The 14623-nt window shown below is 38.7% G+C and overlaps 1 pseudogene; it reads right to left on the reverse strand.

Moving 5' to 3' along the window:
* The window catches only part of LOC115434110 (YLP motif-containing protein 1-like), a 47525-nt pseudogene that overhangs the window by 17516 nt on the left and 15386 nt on the right, over positions 1-14623 (reverse strand).

A 14623-nucleotide genomic window follows, 5' to 3' on the forward strand; every position in this document is an offset into this window, starting at 1 on the left:
TCTGAGGAGCAATGAATTTTTTAAAACGCCAGTAAAAATGTAGTGCTTTGAAAAAAAAAAAAAAAAAGAGTTGGTTTTTGTAGCCATTTTTTAAATAATACCATCCTCTTCATTTTCTTATAGTTAATTTAACAGACATGTTGATGTTCATAAAAATTGAGCGTAAATACAATTATGAGATGAGCACAGAGAAAACTGAAGCAGAAGTGCCATTAACTGTACATTAAACAAGCATCTGTATTGGTTTTAGTGCAGAACATGTTGGTGTTTCTGCAGAGTCTCTGACTGTCCAAAGCACACATATACAATGGCACTAAAAAGCTGAGCAACTGAATTTTACCTGAATTATTTAAAGGAGTGTTATTTTGCTTCTTTTTAAATGGAATTATGAATTTCAAAACATTTCCCTGTGCCCTACATAAACTGTAAATGCTATGCTTGGGTCTGAATTCTTCATTAATTCAACTCCACAGGTCCATCTTCAGCCCTATTTCTGAGTAATGACACCAGAAAGGTCGTTTTGAGCGCTGGCCCTTTAAATGCAAATGAACAACTTCATACCCCACCCCCTCCAGGTTGTTGGCTGTGCTGCTCTGTCCTGTTCAACCAACAACTGAACATTTTTAGGTAATTGGTTTGAAGTTTGGACATATTTTCAGTATGGACTACAACCGCTGTTGCTGACAAACGGTTATGGTAATGTGCAAATGTCGTGACGTAACTAGTTATAGACATAACAGATTAAGCAGGAATTAAAATAGGTTGTAGAAATCCACTCAATTTTTGACAGAATGAATATAAAGATAGCTTTGCAGTACCTGGAGGGTTCAAATTCAAACTTTTGGAACTATTAGGGTCCAAATACACAAATAAATGTACCAAAGACTAATAAAAGTGGGTTTAGCAAAATATGACCCCTTTAAACATATTGGTAGGTGGTTCAAAATTTGCTAAGTATTTAGATGCTTTTAGACAGAGGCTGATTTTCAGATTTTAAGGGTTAAAAGCTAAACTGCTGTATATCATTAAATAAGCTAAGTCTCCACATATTGAATGTACGTCTATGTAATGCTGCCATATACACAGCTGCAATGTACAGTACTTACTATGTTATATATGATAGTGTCTAACAGTATAGAGATGACTTCATATGTATTCATGAAAATCCTTTTTCCCCAAACAAAACAGTAGAGAAAAAGGTAAAAAACATCATTTAAAAGGCAGCTTTTCTTTCATTTGACTTTTTCAGATCACTGGGTTGTCATAAAAGCAAGTAACTCCTTATTTAATTACGAAATGGAAAAATGAATGCCATTTAGAGTCATATAAAAGTAAAAGTCATAAACAGGCAGCTGCACAAAGCAAAATGCAACACTTTCACTAAAGCTGATCTACATAATATGAGCCTTCTATTCATCGTCCTGAAAGTAGAGACATTTTCACACCCTCTGCTCAGATTGTAAAATTACCACCGGTTTCAGCGTACAGACAGTAAAATAAGACAAATGTTTCACCCACTCCGGCTCAGAACAATTATACTGCATTTCTATTACCAACCTCCTCCTCCTCCTTATTTAACAAAGCACCCAGTGGGATTAGAGTCAGTGATGAAACCATTACACTTGAACTGGGAGAGTGGAACAAGCCAGTGGGCTGTAATATGATTAAAACATTACAGAGGAGGAGACAAATAGTGAGGAAAGACATGGTTCTTCTGCGCTAACCAGGAGGAAAATTATTCAAGATGTTATTTTTTTTGGTCAGAGTTCATAATGTCAAACAGCACAGCAATAGTACTTACAATATGTACTGTTGTCAGACTGACAGATTTAGCTTTAGACACGTTTTAAACAGCTGTAATGTAGTCCACAAGTTGGCTTTACTTTGCTCTCAAGGAGAAGCAGTAAATACAAGTGCTGCCATGAATTCAGATAGATATAAAACATTTAATTAAAACCATCAAAGTACAAATTAAACTATAGAGTACAAAATTATTGGCTAACATCTTGCTGTATATATTAAAAAAAAGCTCTCTAAAGGACTTTTTGTGAGAGGGTGTCCTCTATAAACATATTCGAAATGCCGTTGATTAATTTTCTGATCACAGAATGACACCACAAACAGGCTCTTAAAATCACGTTAGTCTATAAGTACAGATAAGAAACCCTCCTGAATGCCTTCCAAAATCTGTCACAGGAAAACAGTCCCTCTCAAAGTAATGCTACAGTGTTCTCAACTCGAAAGTCTTAAAAGAAATAAATCACAAAAATAGTAAATGAAGTTGTCAGCTCTCACAATTCAGTATGGAAATTTTTATAATATTGCAGAGCAGCAGAAAGAAACTGACACATATCATAGATATAAAAGAAGACAAGGGAAGTCTATTACCATAGAGCCGCCATCTTACCAGGGGCAGGTCATAATGTAAAATTAACCCAGGAATCTAAATTACGTGTTTTTTTTAATAAATAAAATCTACCTGTAAATGAATTTACACTAAATGGATGTTATGTTGACTTTTATGTTTTTATCTATACATCAGTCTTCTTTAAAACTTCGTGGAAATAACAATAAAAACTTCAACAAAGACAAATCTATGAACACTGAATCATTTCCAAACGCTATCCTATGCTGTCATTAAGGCCCAATCCCAATTCACCCCTTGGCCCCTCCCCCTCCATTTTGCGCATTCACATGAAGAGGTAGGGGTGTCCTGATTCTCGATGAGCCGGAGGAGAAAGGCTAAGGGGGAGGGCTGTTTGGCCCTCGAAACGGAGATTTTTAAGGATCACACTACAAACAGATGGGTAGGAGAAATCTCCCATAATTCTGTTCGAATCATCGGCAAGATGGAGGTAAACACAGCAAAAAAGTGCAGCAGTGTGATGAAAGAAACACACAAATGTATGTATTTTTATCATTTTTAGCATTTGATCGACCGTTTAATGTCATTTCAATGTGTTATAGATCACATTTCTGGAGCTGATATCCACAAAAAGATGCCCAAAGCCCAAGGAACAGAAGCATTTACAGCTGTTGACAGCATGGGGAATACTTTCAGAAACAAACTTCTTGCATCTGTTTATAGCAGCATCAATGGCTGCTGCTGATGTAACAGGTCTTGAGGGGTTGTGTCATTTCATAAGGAAATCTTTAAACCCCTACTCCTTGCAACTCTGTTTCATGGGGTAGTGCCAAATGCAAGGGCCAAGGGGCAGGGGTGGGGGGTGGGAGGGGGGCAAGGGGTGAATTGGGATTGGGCCTAAACTCTTGTTCAATTGGCATTTGTCTTAGTTACTTTTGTTTTCTTAACTTGTACCAATGTTTGACTCTTTCCTGATCTGTATGTACTGCGTCAAACATTTAATCTTTGTCCGTTTTAATGTTGTTCTGTCACACTGTTTGTTTTTGTTTACCTTAGTGGTGCTCCTTAAAAGCTCAACCAGATACAAGGTCAGCAAATTAGCTTCTACAGATACATGTCTTATTCACATTGCATGCTTTTTAATCTAACAATCCCTATATGTATTGTCCCCTGTCAAATAAAATGTAAACAAATAATAAATAAACAAAACCGATAGTCCTAATATCTCTCATTTTCATTATGAATCTGTAGAACTTCATTGCATGGTTGTCCCCTGGTAAGATGGTGGAGGCTTTATAACAACTCTTGCACAGTTTTTGTACCAGTGTCCATATGTCTCCTATTATATCTGTCTATGGTTTACTCAGTGTTTCTTAGATAACTGTGGGTGCGGCTCTTTCAACCACTAACCGGGAACCATGTGTCACCCACTCAAAACACACAAATACAGGGAGAAACGTCATATGAAAGTCATATCTATTCTGTTCTTACCATCAAAAAAAGCAGCCAAATAGAAAACAATGTGTGCACATACATCCCATGTTATAACTCCACATCCACTGAAGCACCATAAACATACAAAGAGGAAAAAAAATCAGATTTCTTTTCTACCTTTTCGTGAATCTCCTGTGTTGACTGAGCGTCACAGAAAGCCCACCGTGGCCAGATCTTGAGGATTGGCAATCTCCACGGTGCGTCGCGGCCCTCCAGCAGCCCGCCACAAGGGGGCGTGGGTGCATTAGGCCCGTTCATTATCTGGGGCCGAATACCTGCAGAGGAGGAGATGAAGAGTAGAGAGGGGGAGTTAATTATTTATGTCTGGCACACACAGTCAAGTGAGCTGCAGAAGAAGCAGTAAAATGTAGGAAATGCCTCCTGAAGCAGGGGGGTGTTTATGCAGGCAGGGACGCCCTGTTTTGCTTATGTGATTGGGTGAATCACAACTACTCACACACACCTGAACAGTCATACAACGAAGAACAATCAATACTCTTAAAAATTGAGTTGCTTTCTACTTTCAGCTGCTATCATCATCTCCCTTACCTGGCAACACTGGTCGATATCACACACATCTACACTTAGAGACACACAGCGCTTGTGATATGACTACCCCCCTCTCTTGCTGTTATCCACACTGTTACCAGGCAACAGGTCCTTTCACCCCATGAGGTCATCACCTCCATTATCCTATCACCGTACAGAGAAGCTGGCAGGACTTCGATGTGATGTGAGAGAGTGTGTGTTTGCATATGTGTGGTTCCACACCTCCTGTACGGTTTACACTTTGTACACACCGAGCATCTTGCCGACACTTAACTGAACTCGAAAAATCAGCAACATTTCTAGAATTGATGGGGGTTAACGTGGTGTCATCTCGCTTTAAGTTTGCAGCTTTCTGTCTCAGTCCTTGCTGCTGTCGTGGCTGGTGGACAGGTTGTGATACAGTTATCTTTCAGTGAGAAGTGTGTAAGAAAACTGCTGCAAGCAAGAAAATGCGCAAGTACCGATTCATTTTGAGTGTCTACTGGAATGACTGTTTCAAATGCCTCTGCCAAATTCGTTGAGAAACTGACAAGATAAAATAAGTCATTAGAAAATTGTGTGTTAAACAGAATGTGGACTCAAATCCCACTAAAAAAAGAAGGGGAAAAAAGAGGCAAAGGAAAAGAAAAAGGAGGAGAGAAAAGGAGGGGGGGGGGGGTCCGCACACCACCAGTCTCTGGCTCCCTGCTGCCTGTTGTCATGGTGATTAGAGGATTTGGGCAGGATTATGAAATATTTTATTTAGTGGCATCTGCGCTGCTGGAGAGGACGTCCAAGCCTGCTCGCTCTCTGTCTGTCTCTCCCTCTCCTTCCTCCAGTTTTCAGGGAAGCAAACGTAGCACTATGGACTACACAACTACACCATGTTAACATATGTACTTATAAACAGATCAGATGCACAGACACTGAGAAAAACAAGTTTCTGTACTACGGTAGATTCATTTTTCAAAAAGATTTCTAAAAGTCTCTGTGATGGAGTGTGAATTTGTACGGGTTAAAATCAGGCAAGACTTAAAAGAATAGTTGATATTTGCTTCCTTACTTCCATCAAAACAAGCCATAAGAATTAATAACTCAAGAAGTCAGAGGATAACACCTTAAAATTACTCTAAAAGGACAAATTGCAGCATTTACATGAAATTAAATTAACAAGACACGTGTCAGTGAAGGAGATTTAGAGGAGTTGAATTAAAACACACAATTTATCAAACATTTCATTTTCTCTGTCAAATAAATGGATCTTTTCTTGTCCATATACATACATAATCATGGTATTTGTTAAAGCCTGAATGCTACAGCACACAAACTGTATTTGCATAACGCTTTTTTAAGTCAGTAAATACACCTCTGTGCGCCCGGGAAAGTTTAGATTATGCAAATTAGGAAGAGATGCTTTTACACACTGTGCATACAAACACAAATCTACACGTACAATGCAAACAGAAAAGTAAAAAAAAAAAAAAAGGAGAGAAATTGTCAGAACAGCTTAGCCGAGAGTGTCTCCTTAATGATAATTCTGACACAACCCGTAGTTTTTGAGGCTGTTTAAATTCATTCAGAAGGTAAATAGTTCTGTGAGATGGAAGTCAGGATGAGGAGGGGAGGACGTCAGTGAAGATGAGGGACAAGAAAGTGAGGAGTTTGAGCCAACTTCAGTGTTTCTAACCTCTGACCCGTCTAGTTTCATCCAAGGTTAAACTTAATCAAGCCTTCAAACAAGCAGCTCACTTTTATAGACTTGTAATGAATTAACAATATTCCCTATTATTGTTCTGTTCTACCTCTTCACTTTATATTATTGCTTTCCTTTTACGTTTAATGTTTTGCTTACATTGCTCTTCACAGTTTTGGTTCTGATTTTATGCGTTTTATGACTGCTCCGTGAGACACTTTATAACAGCGTCTTATAAAAGGCTTTGGGGATAAATAGATTAGTCTTTTATGGTTTTATTATATTACCGCCATTAACAATATTATTATTGTGCTGCAGTACTTCATAAAACTTTTAATAGCATATCCGAAGAGAAGAAGGACAAGAAAAGGAGAAAAAGAATAAAAGGTTAAAAAGGAATAATGTAGATGTGACCTTCACCATCTTTTTGTGCCTTTTTCAGAGTATAGGCTGAAAGAATGTTTTATTCTCACTGAAGGGTCTACTATATGTGTGTGTTGTTAAGGCTGCTTGCCAACACACCTGTGGCTTTGCAGCTCTCCCTGCGTGTCCTCATCCCACTCCTGATATGCCACTGCTGAGACTCCCGAAGAAAGAAAATACTGAGATAAAATGTACTACTACTCGTACAAGCACAGCCTTGTGTATACAATATCATATACTCAGATTAAAGAGGAGACAGGCAAACTGTACACACGCACATAAACAAGAAGCAGCTGGTGGAAAAAGCGGCATCATTTGTAGGAAGTAGGTCAAAATAAGTGTTGATTAATTATTTCCTAGTAGCTAATGGCCTTCTCCAGCCTAATAAGGCAGAACGTGGCAGTGCACTAAACACATGATGAATCTGCAGCTAATTACCCCCTAACAAGGCTGTTAATGAGCGCCTAAATGACTCTGATACCTGGCCAATGACTTTTAAGGAGCTCATTGGTTTTGGACATAAAGAAACGAAGCCTTCTAAGTCACAGGGCCAAAGAAAATAACTCACAAATTATGGTACATTTGCATATATTTGCATGAGCATTTATGTTATGCTAATGGTCTGCACTGTATGCTTATTAAAGTGCTTTCTTATAGTCGCCAATGGTGCACATTCTTCCCATAATCTGCAGATGAATAGGAATCTTTGCCACCACTGACACATTATTAGCTCCGACAATAATATTAGGAATACTATACACTAACTATTTGATCTGTACAGAAGGCTCTTAACTAGAGATGGACTTTGTAATATGAGCAAAGAGAGAGAAGGGGTAATAAAAGCTGCATTATGGGAATTACAAGGGTTTATAAAATCGTAACCCAATTCTAGGGATTAAAGGAATCATTTGTAATGTTTTAGTATAATATAATCAAAAACTAGGGATGCGCCGACTGCAAAATTCTTGACCAATACTAACTGACCTATATTTAAAATGCTGATCATCAAAGTTACTCTCTATTTCTTTATTTTGTTATTGTTGTTTTTTATAGCCACTTAACACAGAATCTGTTTTATGAACATTTCAGGTTTTCATCGTATTACATTTCAATGAACAAAAAAAATGTGCAATATGCTCCTGAGACCCAGGAAAGTAAAAGTGTTGGCTTTTTTACGTCAAATAATTGCTTTGATTGGAAACAGTTCTTTCAGATACATTTTCTTTTCTTTTCTTTTCTTTTTTTTTTACTTTATTTTTATTGTTTGAATTCTGTACAATACAAACTTAAGAGACATTTGGGATACATTGACCATGAAAAACCTTTGTGACTAACAATTAGTTTAGTAATGTGACGCTGAAATGAAAATTGAACATTTCTCCCATTTATCATGACACTGTTCTTCTTGAGACCTCAATCTATGGGTCAGAATCTCCATCTCAAATATTCCTTTTCACAATTTGTAGCCAGTTGTTAGTTGTGAGTGGTTCTAATCTCCACCATTTTTGGGTAATAGTCTTCTTACAGGCTGCTAATACTATTTTAAACAAATATCTATCATTTTTAATTACATTATTACCAATAATGTATCTGAAATACATCACCAAACACATTTTAGGAATTGTATAACCCAGTATCTTAACAATTGATGAATATACATTATCCCAGAATGATACAAGTTTAGGACATAACCAAAAGACATGTAAATCAGATACATTTCATTATTTATTTAATTATTTTATGGAATGTTCTTTGCAGTGGACTGTGTTTTTGTTTTTAAGTAAAGCTGTGAAACTCTTGTCCACGACAGAGGACACAAAACTCATTGGAAGTCTCAGGAGGATATAATACAAACAGATAAACATCCATGTCTGTCTTGGTGAAAAGACATCTTATATACTGATACAGATATTGCCAATATCACTGATACTGACGTCAGACTGATACATTGGTGCAGCCCTAAACCTAAAAAAAAAAAATCACAACTTCACAACAGTGTAAAGAAATTTCAGCTTTGACATGAGCTCAAAGATGTCCAAATACTGCGTTACAGAATTAAGTGCTGATTTTGGTAAGTAACCGTCAAAGTATTTTCGAGTATTTCCTCTCTGACAGCCGAAGTGGTTCAAAGCCTCTCCTCTTTCTGCTTGTCGTGGCTGCAGCTGTAGCAGGATCAGCAGTAGAGCCTCTAGTGCTATGGCCAGGAGCAGCAGTTAGCTCCCCTGCATTAACAGCAAGCCTGCAAGTGCACTCACTGTTGGCACATTCAGGGTATGTGTGTGTGTTTTGGCCTCACTTTCACATGTTTGGGGATAATGTTAAATTTAGCATTTCGGTTCCATTATCGATATCATTCATTGTTTCAATTCCCTATCGATTCTTTTAAGGAATAAAGTACAAATGGCTTTATTGGCATTAACCCTACGCACTAATATTGAGTATTTCATTCGAAAAACGCTCATAAAGGATTATAAAGGAGTGTGAGAGCTACCAGCCTCTGAGACTCGTTGTCATTTAAATGTAATTATAGGACATTATAGGAGATTATTCATAAACGATAGTGAAAGCAGGTTGACACAGTGAAATGGCGCTAACATTAACAGTATTGATAGAACCCGGAGGAGTTAATGGTACCGGCTGTGACACACGACGCTTTGCTGTATGCCCTGCTTTGATAGTCACCGCCACCTTCGCTAAGCAGCCAATCAAGATGTTCCATCATGCAAGTTAATTGGATGCTGTGGTTAAATGTTTTCTGCATGACGGAGGTATTTCACCCGTTTGTTGTTATGGAAGCTCTGCAATACTGACAAATGTCCCCCGTGTCATCTTTACAGGTGAAATACAACGATACTTTAGAGCACTTCTGAACCAAAATACGGAAATGACACGATGAAATAATACATTTGATGTGATGATGTTGCGGAACCGATAAGTGGAATCATTCAGCAAGAAGATTAACAATTCCAACTGAGCAACCTCTGAGCTATATCTAAAAGTCTGTCTAGTTTTAGATGGATTAACATTTCTTGGGAGGCTTGTATCACACTTAAAAAAATGCAATGAGTCGTCTCAACCTGAGTAACTTTATCTTCACTTGGGCAATCTTGCTTCTGATCCACCTAATTATACAAATTGTACCAATAAGATACCTCAGTCTATGGTGTCAAATCTTCCTCACATTGGTCTCTGTCAAGTCACATTATATAACAGAAATACAAAGAGTTGGAATTTTCCTTTAAAGGGGTCATATTTTGCTAAACTCCCTTTTATTAGTCTTTGGTACATTTATTTGTGTATTTGGAACCTAATAGTTCAAAAAGTTTGAATTTGAACCCCCCAGGTGCTGCAATGCTATCTTTATATTCATTTTGGAAAAAATCAAGTGGATTTCTACAACCCGTTTTAATTCCTTCTTAATTTGTTAGGTCTATAACTAGTTACGTGATGACATTTGCACATGAGGTCAGGACTTCTGAGGAACATTTCGACAAATCTGCAATAATTGTTTATCAGCAGCAGTGGTTGTAGTCCATACTGAAAATATGTCCAAACTTTGAGCCAATTACCTAAAATGTTCAGTTGTTGGTTGAATGGGACAGAGCAGCACAGCCAACATCCTGGAGGGGGTGGGGTGTGAAGTGGGTCATTTGAATTTAAAGGGCCAGCACTCAAAACAATCTTTCTCATGTCATTATTCAGAAATAGGGCTTGAAGATGGACCGGTGAGTTGAATTAATGAAGAATTCAGACCCAAGCATAGCATTTACAGTTTATGTAGACCATAGGGAAATGTTTTTAAAATGCATAATTCCATTTAAAAAAGCAAAATATCACTCCTTTAACAAGGGAAGATATTAAACCCTGCGTGACGCTTTGCTCAACATATTTACGGTCACTTAGTTAAAGCCACGCAAGGTAAGTTCGACCTGCCCCCCCACTGACCACACATGCAGCTGGCCTCATAACAGCTACACAGAATGGAAAAACTGATATTCTAAAAGCTCTGTTAATCTGTCTCTCTTCATTTGGCCGACTCCCTGCCTGTCGTACAGTCGGGTCTCCCTCCCCGCTGGGTGTGCAGCCGCCTGTGGGAGGGAGTGGGCAGCTTGTCGGCCGCTCCACCCAGCAGCCGTAGTCTCATACCACAGCAGAAAAAACACTACACTCACTCTTTAGTGGGATTTTTTTTTAAAAAGCACCATGGAGCCGTTTTTAAGTGCCTATTTGTTGTTACGTAAACTTCTGTGAACAGCAAAAACAACACGACTAAAGATGGTTACATTAGGCAGAAGGATTTTTTGGCTGATGGTTGCTCGGATAGAAATGGTAATTGCCTGTGCCAATTTCCTGTTATTGTACTCTGAGAATTTATCATAGCACAACAGCCAGCATTGTCTGCAAGCCAGTAAGTAATAAAGAAACTAAGCCAACAGCTTGACTAACTAAATGTAAACCTTGTTCAGCTGACAGCTTCAGGACAGCTGATAGCCTTATCCTGCCGAAGTCCTGCAGAGGTCATGTGTTTTGCACTCCTCAAGGGAAGCGTGAATGGACTACGTTGATATCAGCCTTAAAGCCAACGATAATCACAATCTGGATGATTCTCAAGGAAGTATAAAAAACTTTTGGCAGAGCTGGCCATGAGTGTTCTCAACCACAATGGATTACAGATGTTCTAGACTAAAAGCCTTTTTGGATTGTGACAACAGAAATAGAAGTGATGTTTTTGAATGTGACGCTCATAGAAATATGTCTCTCCTTAGTGAATACGATCTGGTGTCTAATTCTCTCGTTTGGAAGGGCTGATCTGGAAAAGAAGCTCAGAAAGCTCCGCTGCCAGACGCTGTGAGTCAGAGTTTTCAGAGGGAGAAGGATCATTTCCTAAATAGAGCACAAACAATCAATGAAAGAAAATAAACCCTAGCTCAAACCTGCGCTTCTCCCCTTGGTTTTGGAAACCAATTTTTAAACTGGTATTTAATAACATCACACTCCATCAGTTATCTTTATTTCTCTGTACACTCATTCTCTATTTCCAAACAGCCTTTTTTTTCTGACAGATCGTGCACTGTGGTTTTGTGGTTTCATGCTTTTCCAACATCCTTTGCTGGTTTACAAAGAGATTTCATTTGGAAGTTAATGTACTCCCCTTAGACTTACTTATGGCTTGTTTGCAGGGCCATCACAGACAGAGTCTGGACTCTAAAAGGTAAATGGTCCACTTTGGGACTGCAGTGTTGGATTGGCTTACCTGCACTATTGTTCTTTGCTGGATAATAACATTGTATGCTCTGCTATTTCCCGTCTTTATCCATAGCGCTTTGAGACGGTTTAGTATTCTAACATATGGAAGAGTTACACACTTTACAGAGTCTCCTTTAACCCCCGATGTACCTGCTTTAAAACCCTTTAAATTGTCCAATGATCTGAACGGAAGGAAAACAACTCCATACACTTGCTATTAAGTTCACTGGCTGTGTAACTGTTAAACCAATGTAGAGCAAAAGGTTCAATGAGCTGTGTTCAGTCCACTGCCCTTGCATCACAATCTGTTCGTGCAGATCTGTCTGTTACAAGCAGTTATGACCAAAAATGTGTTTTGTGAGGTCATAACAACCTTAACCATAGACCCCTGGCCACCAAAATCTAATGACTTCATCCTCATGTCTAAAGCAATGTTTGTGCCAAACTTGGAAGAAGTTCTCTCAAGGCATTACTGAGATAAAATGGTCATAGGAATGGACAGTCATGAGGTCAAAGCAACCTCAACTTTTCTACCAAAATCTCTTAAATTCATCTTTTACTACAAGAGACTATGTGTGCTAATGTTACAACATTCTGTAAAAAGGTTCCTAAGGCATATTTTAAAAGTATGATGGTCTATCAACTGACCAAAGAGGAAATGTGAACTACGAAATTTCCCATCATCGAGTGATGTTATGGCTGAATAAGTTTCTTTGCTTGTTAAATACAATGTACTGCTCTTTGTTTGGGATTAAAAGCAGCATTAAATGAAAGTCCATATTTCTGTGAAACTGGAAATAGGAATCACGCCTCCACTACTTGCGTGCACATGCAAAATGGGAGGGGGGGGTCCACATGTTAGGTTCTCCTCCCCCGTCCACTTAAGTGACTGAAAGGTCTACATTTTTACAGATGATACCAATAGTACATACCTTTTAAAACTGTGCATGTTATTTAATTTCCTGCTTTGGGGTTTTCTTTAACTGGTGTGCTCTTTTTTTAGACATCCTGTATGTTTTGAGAAGTAACTCGGTCTCTTTCTTATCATTCTAATGTGATAAGTCAACATACTTTGATTGAAATACGACCTGCCGTCCTTTTCCTAACTCCTTCCCCAACCCTTTTAAAAGCCTTTGTAAAAAGGTGATGAAATACAATACAGACCACAGACACAGCTACTAAATCACCCGAGCTGGTGTGATACATGCTATAGATCCTCTTACAGTGTTCCGTCCATCAGTGGAACAATAAAACTGTAAAAACAAAGGGAAGTAAGGAAGACTTTCCATGGCACAATGATATCAAGGCCACGGCAGCGGTCGCTGAGTTCACAGCGAGCTTTGAGAGGAACTACTCTGCTTCTCTGCAGTTGACACCAAGCCAAGACGGGCTCAACGGGCTTAGGACCAGGTTCTGGTTACCTAGCAACTCTCAAGCTAGGGGCCACACTGACAGGATGGTCCGAAAAGAGAAAAAAGAGGGAGGGAGGGGAAACTCTCCAGGCTTTTTTTTTTTTTTTTTTTTTAATGGCAGTGCAACAGAGGAAAGAAATGTTTCTTACATGCTATAATGTCTTTGCCTCCATAAGGTAACCTGCAACAGTGCATACGACCTGGAACTGCAACATGACATCAGATATATGCAGAGCTACATATTGAGGATAAGCGGCGCAGCCACACGTGCAGGAAAGGTTATCTTTTCTTCTTTAAAAAAAGAGACATCAGGAGCAAGCTCACAAGAGGCAGGTCTATTCACACATGGACACATTCAGTTTCACACACACCCACAGACGTTAACCATTAAGGTTCAGAATGTTATAGATTTTGTGGAATAACACTTTGAGAGTATCCAAAGCTTTCAGTGCCATGATCCTTGCACTGTGTGTTTGTTTTCTTAGTCCTGTTTGCAGTTTTCAGTGAACATCACGCTCACATGCATGAGTTAAACAGCTCTAGTTGCATCCGATATGTAATAAATATATCCACGTTAACAAAAACTCAATGCCTCTGTTTTAGGGAGTGACCGCTTTCTTGAGTGTGTTTACGATCCTCTGGCATCTATACAAAAAGAGGGGAGGTGTAATCTTTTTTCTGGCAGACAGGCCTCCTTCAGGCCCCCACTGGACCCTATCAGCGCCCGGCTACAGCATTGCCACCCCTGCCTGTCTCTTGTTCCACTATGTGGACACACAAAGACCTTGATTGTACTCGCTCTGCCTCCCTCCTCCAAACTTATCACCACCCAAACACCCAGCCAAGAGGGGTGATGGAGGGAGGAGGCACAAATATCACACAAGTGTAAGGGAGAACAAGAGGAAAATGCAAACTGACACAAAAGCAGAGATGATGTCAGTGGGAAAAACAAGATGTGGAGACAAGCATCCATCGCCTCTCCTCTTGTATGTTGTCTTTTTTTTTTTTTTTGCCTCCAAACAATTGTGGTGTGGAGACAAAAGCACCTGTCAGCAGACCATGCTCTCAGCTTTTACCACACACACACAGGACTGGCAGGAGATGGAGATGGCTTGTGTTTTCATACAAAATAACACATATAATCTATGAATGTGCACAAAATGAAACTACTATATTTTACCGTCAATAACGCTGTGCTTAGAAAATGCATACTACAAAAGAAAAAAAGAATGCATAAATCAGCTATCACATGCACAAAGTCTAAACAAAGAAGAAAGAACCTGTTGAAAAAAATTACTTATCGTGCTTTTTAGATTCAACTTTCACTGGGATTTTAATAATAATAATTTTTAATTCATTTCATTATCTTAATGAAATGCATCAGAGGGGAGAAAAAAATAACCATCTTCTCTAAAAGGTGACATGTTTTTTCATTTGCTTTTTAGTTAATTCTTAAGCTAG

This window comes from Sphaeramia orbicularis, chromosome 15 (genome assembly GCF_902148855.1).
Source record: "Sphaeramia orbicularis chromosome 15, fSphaOr1.1, whole genome shotgun sequence".
NCBI classification, from domain to species: Eukaryota; Metazoa; Chordata; class Actinopteri; order Kurtiformes; family Apogonidae; genus Sphaeramia; species Sphaeramia orbicularis.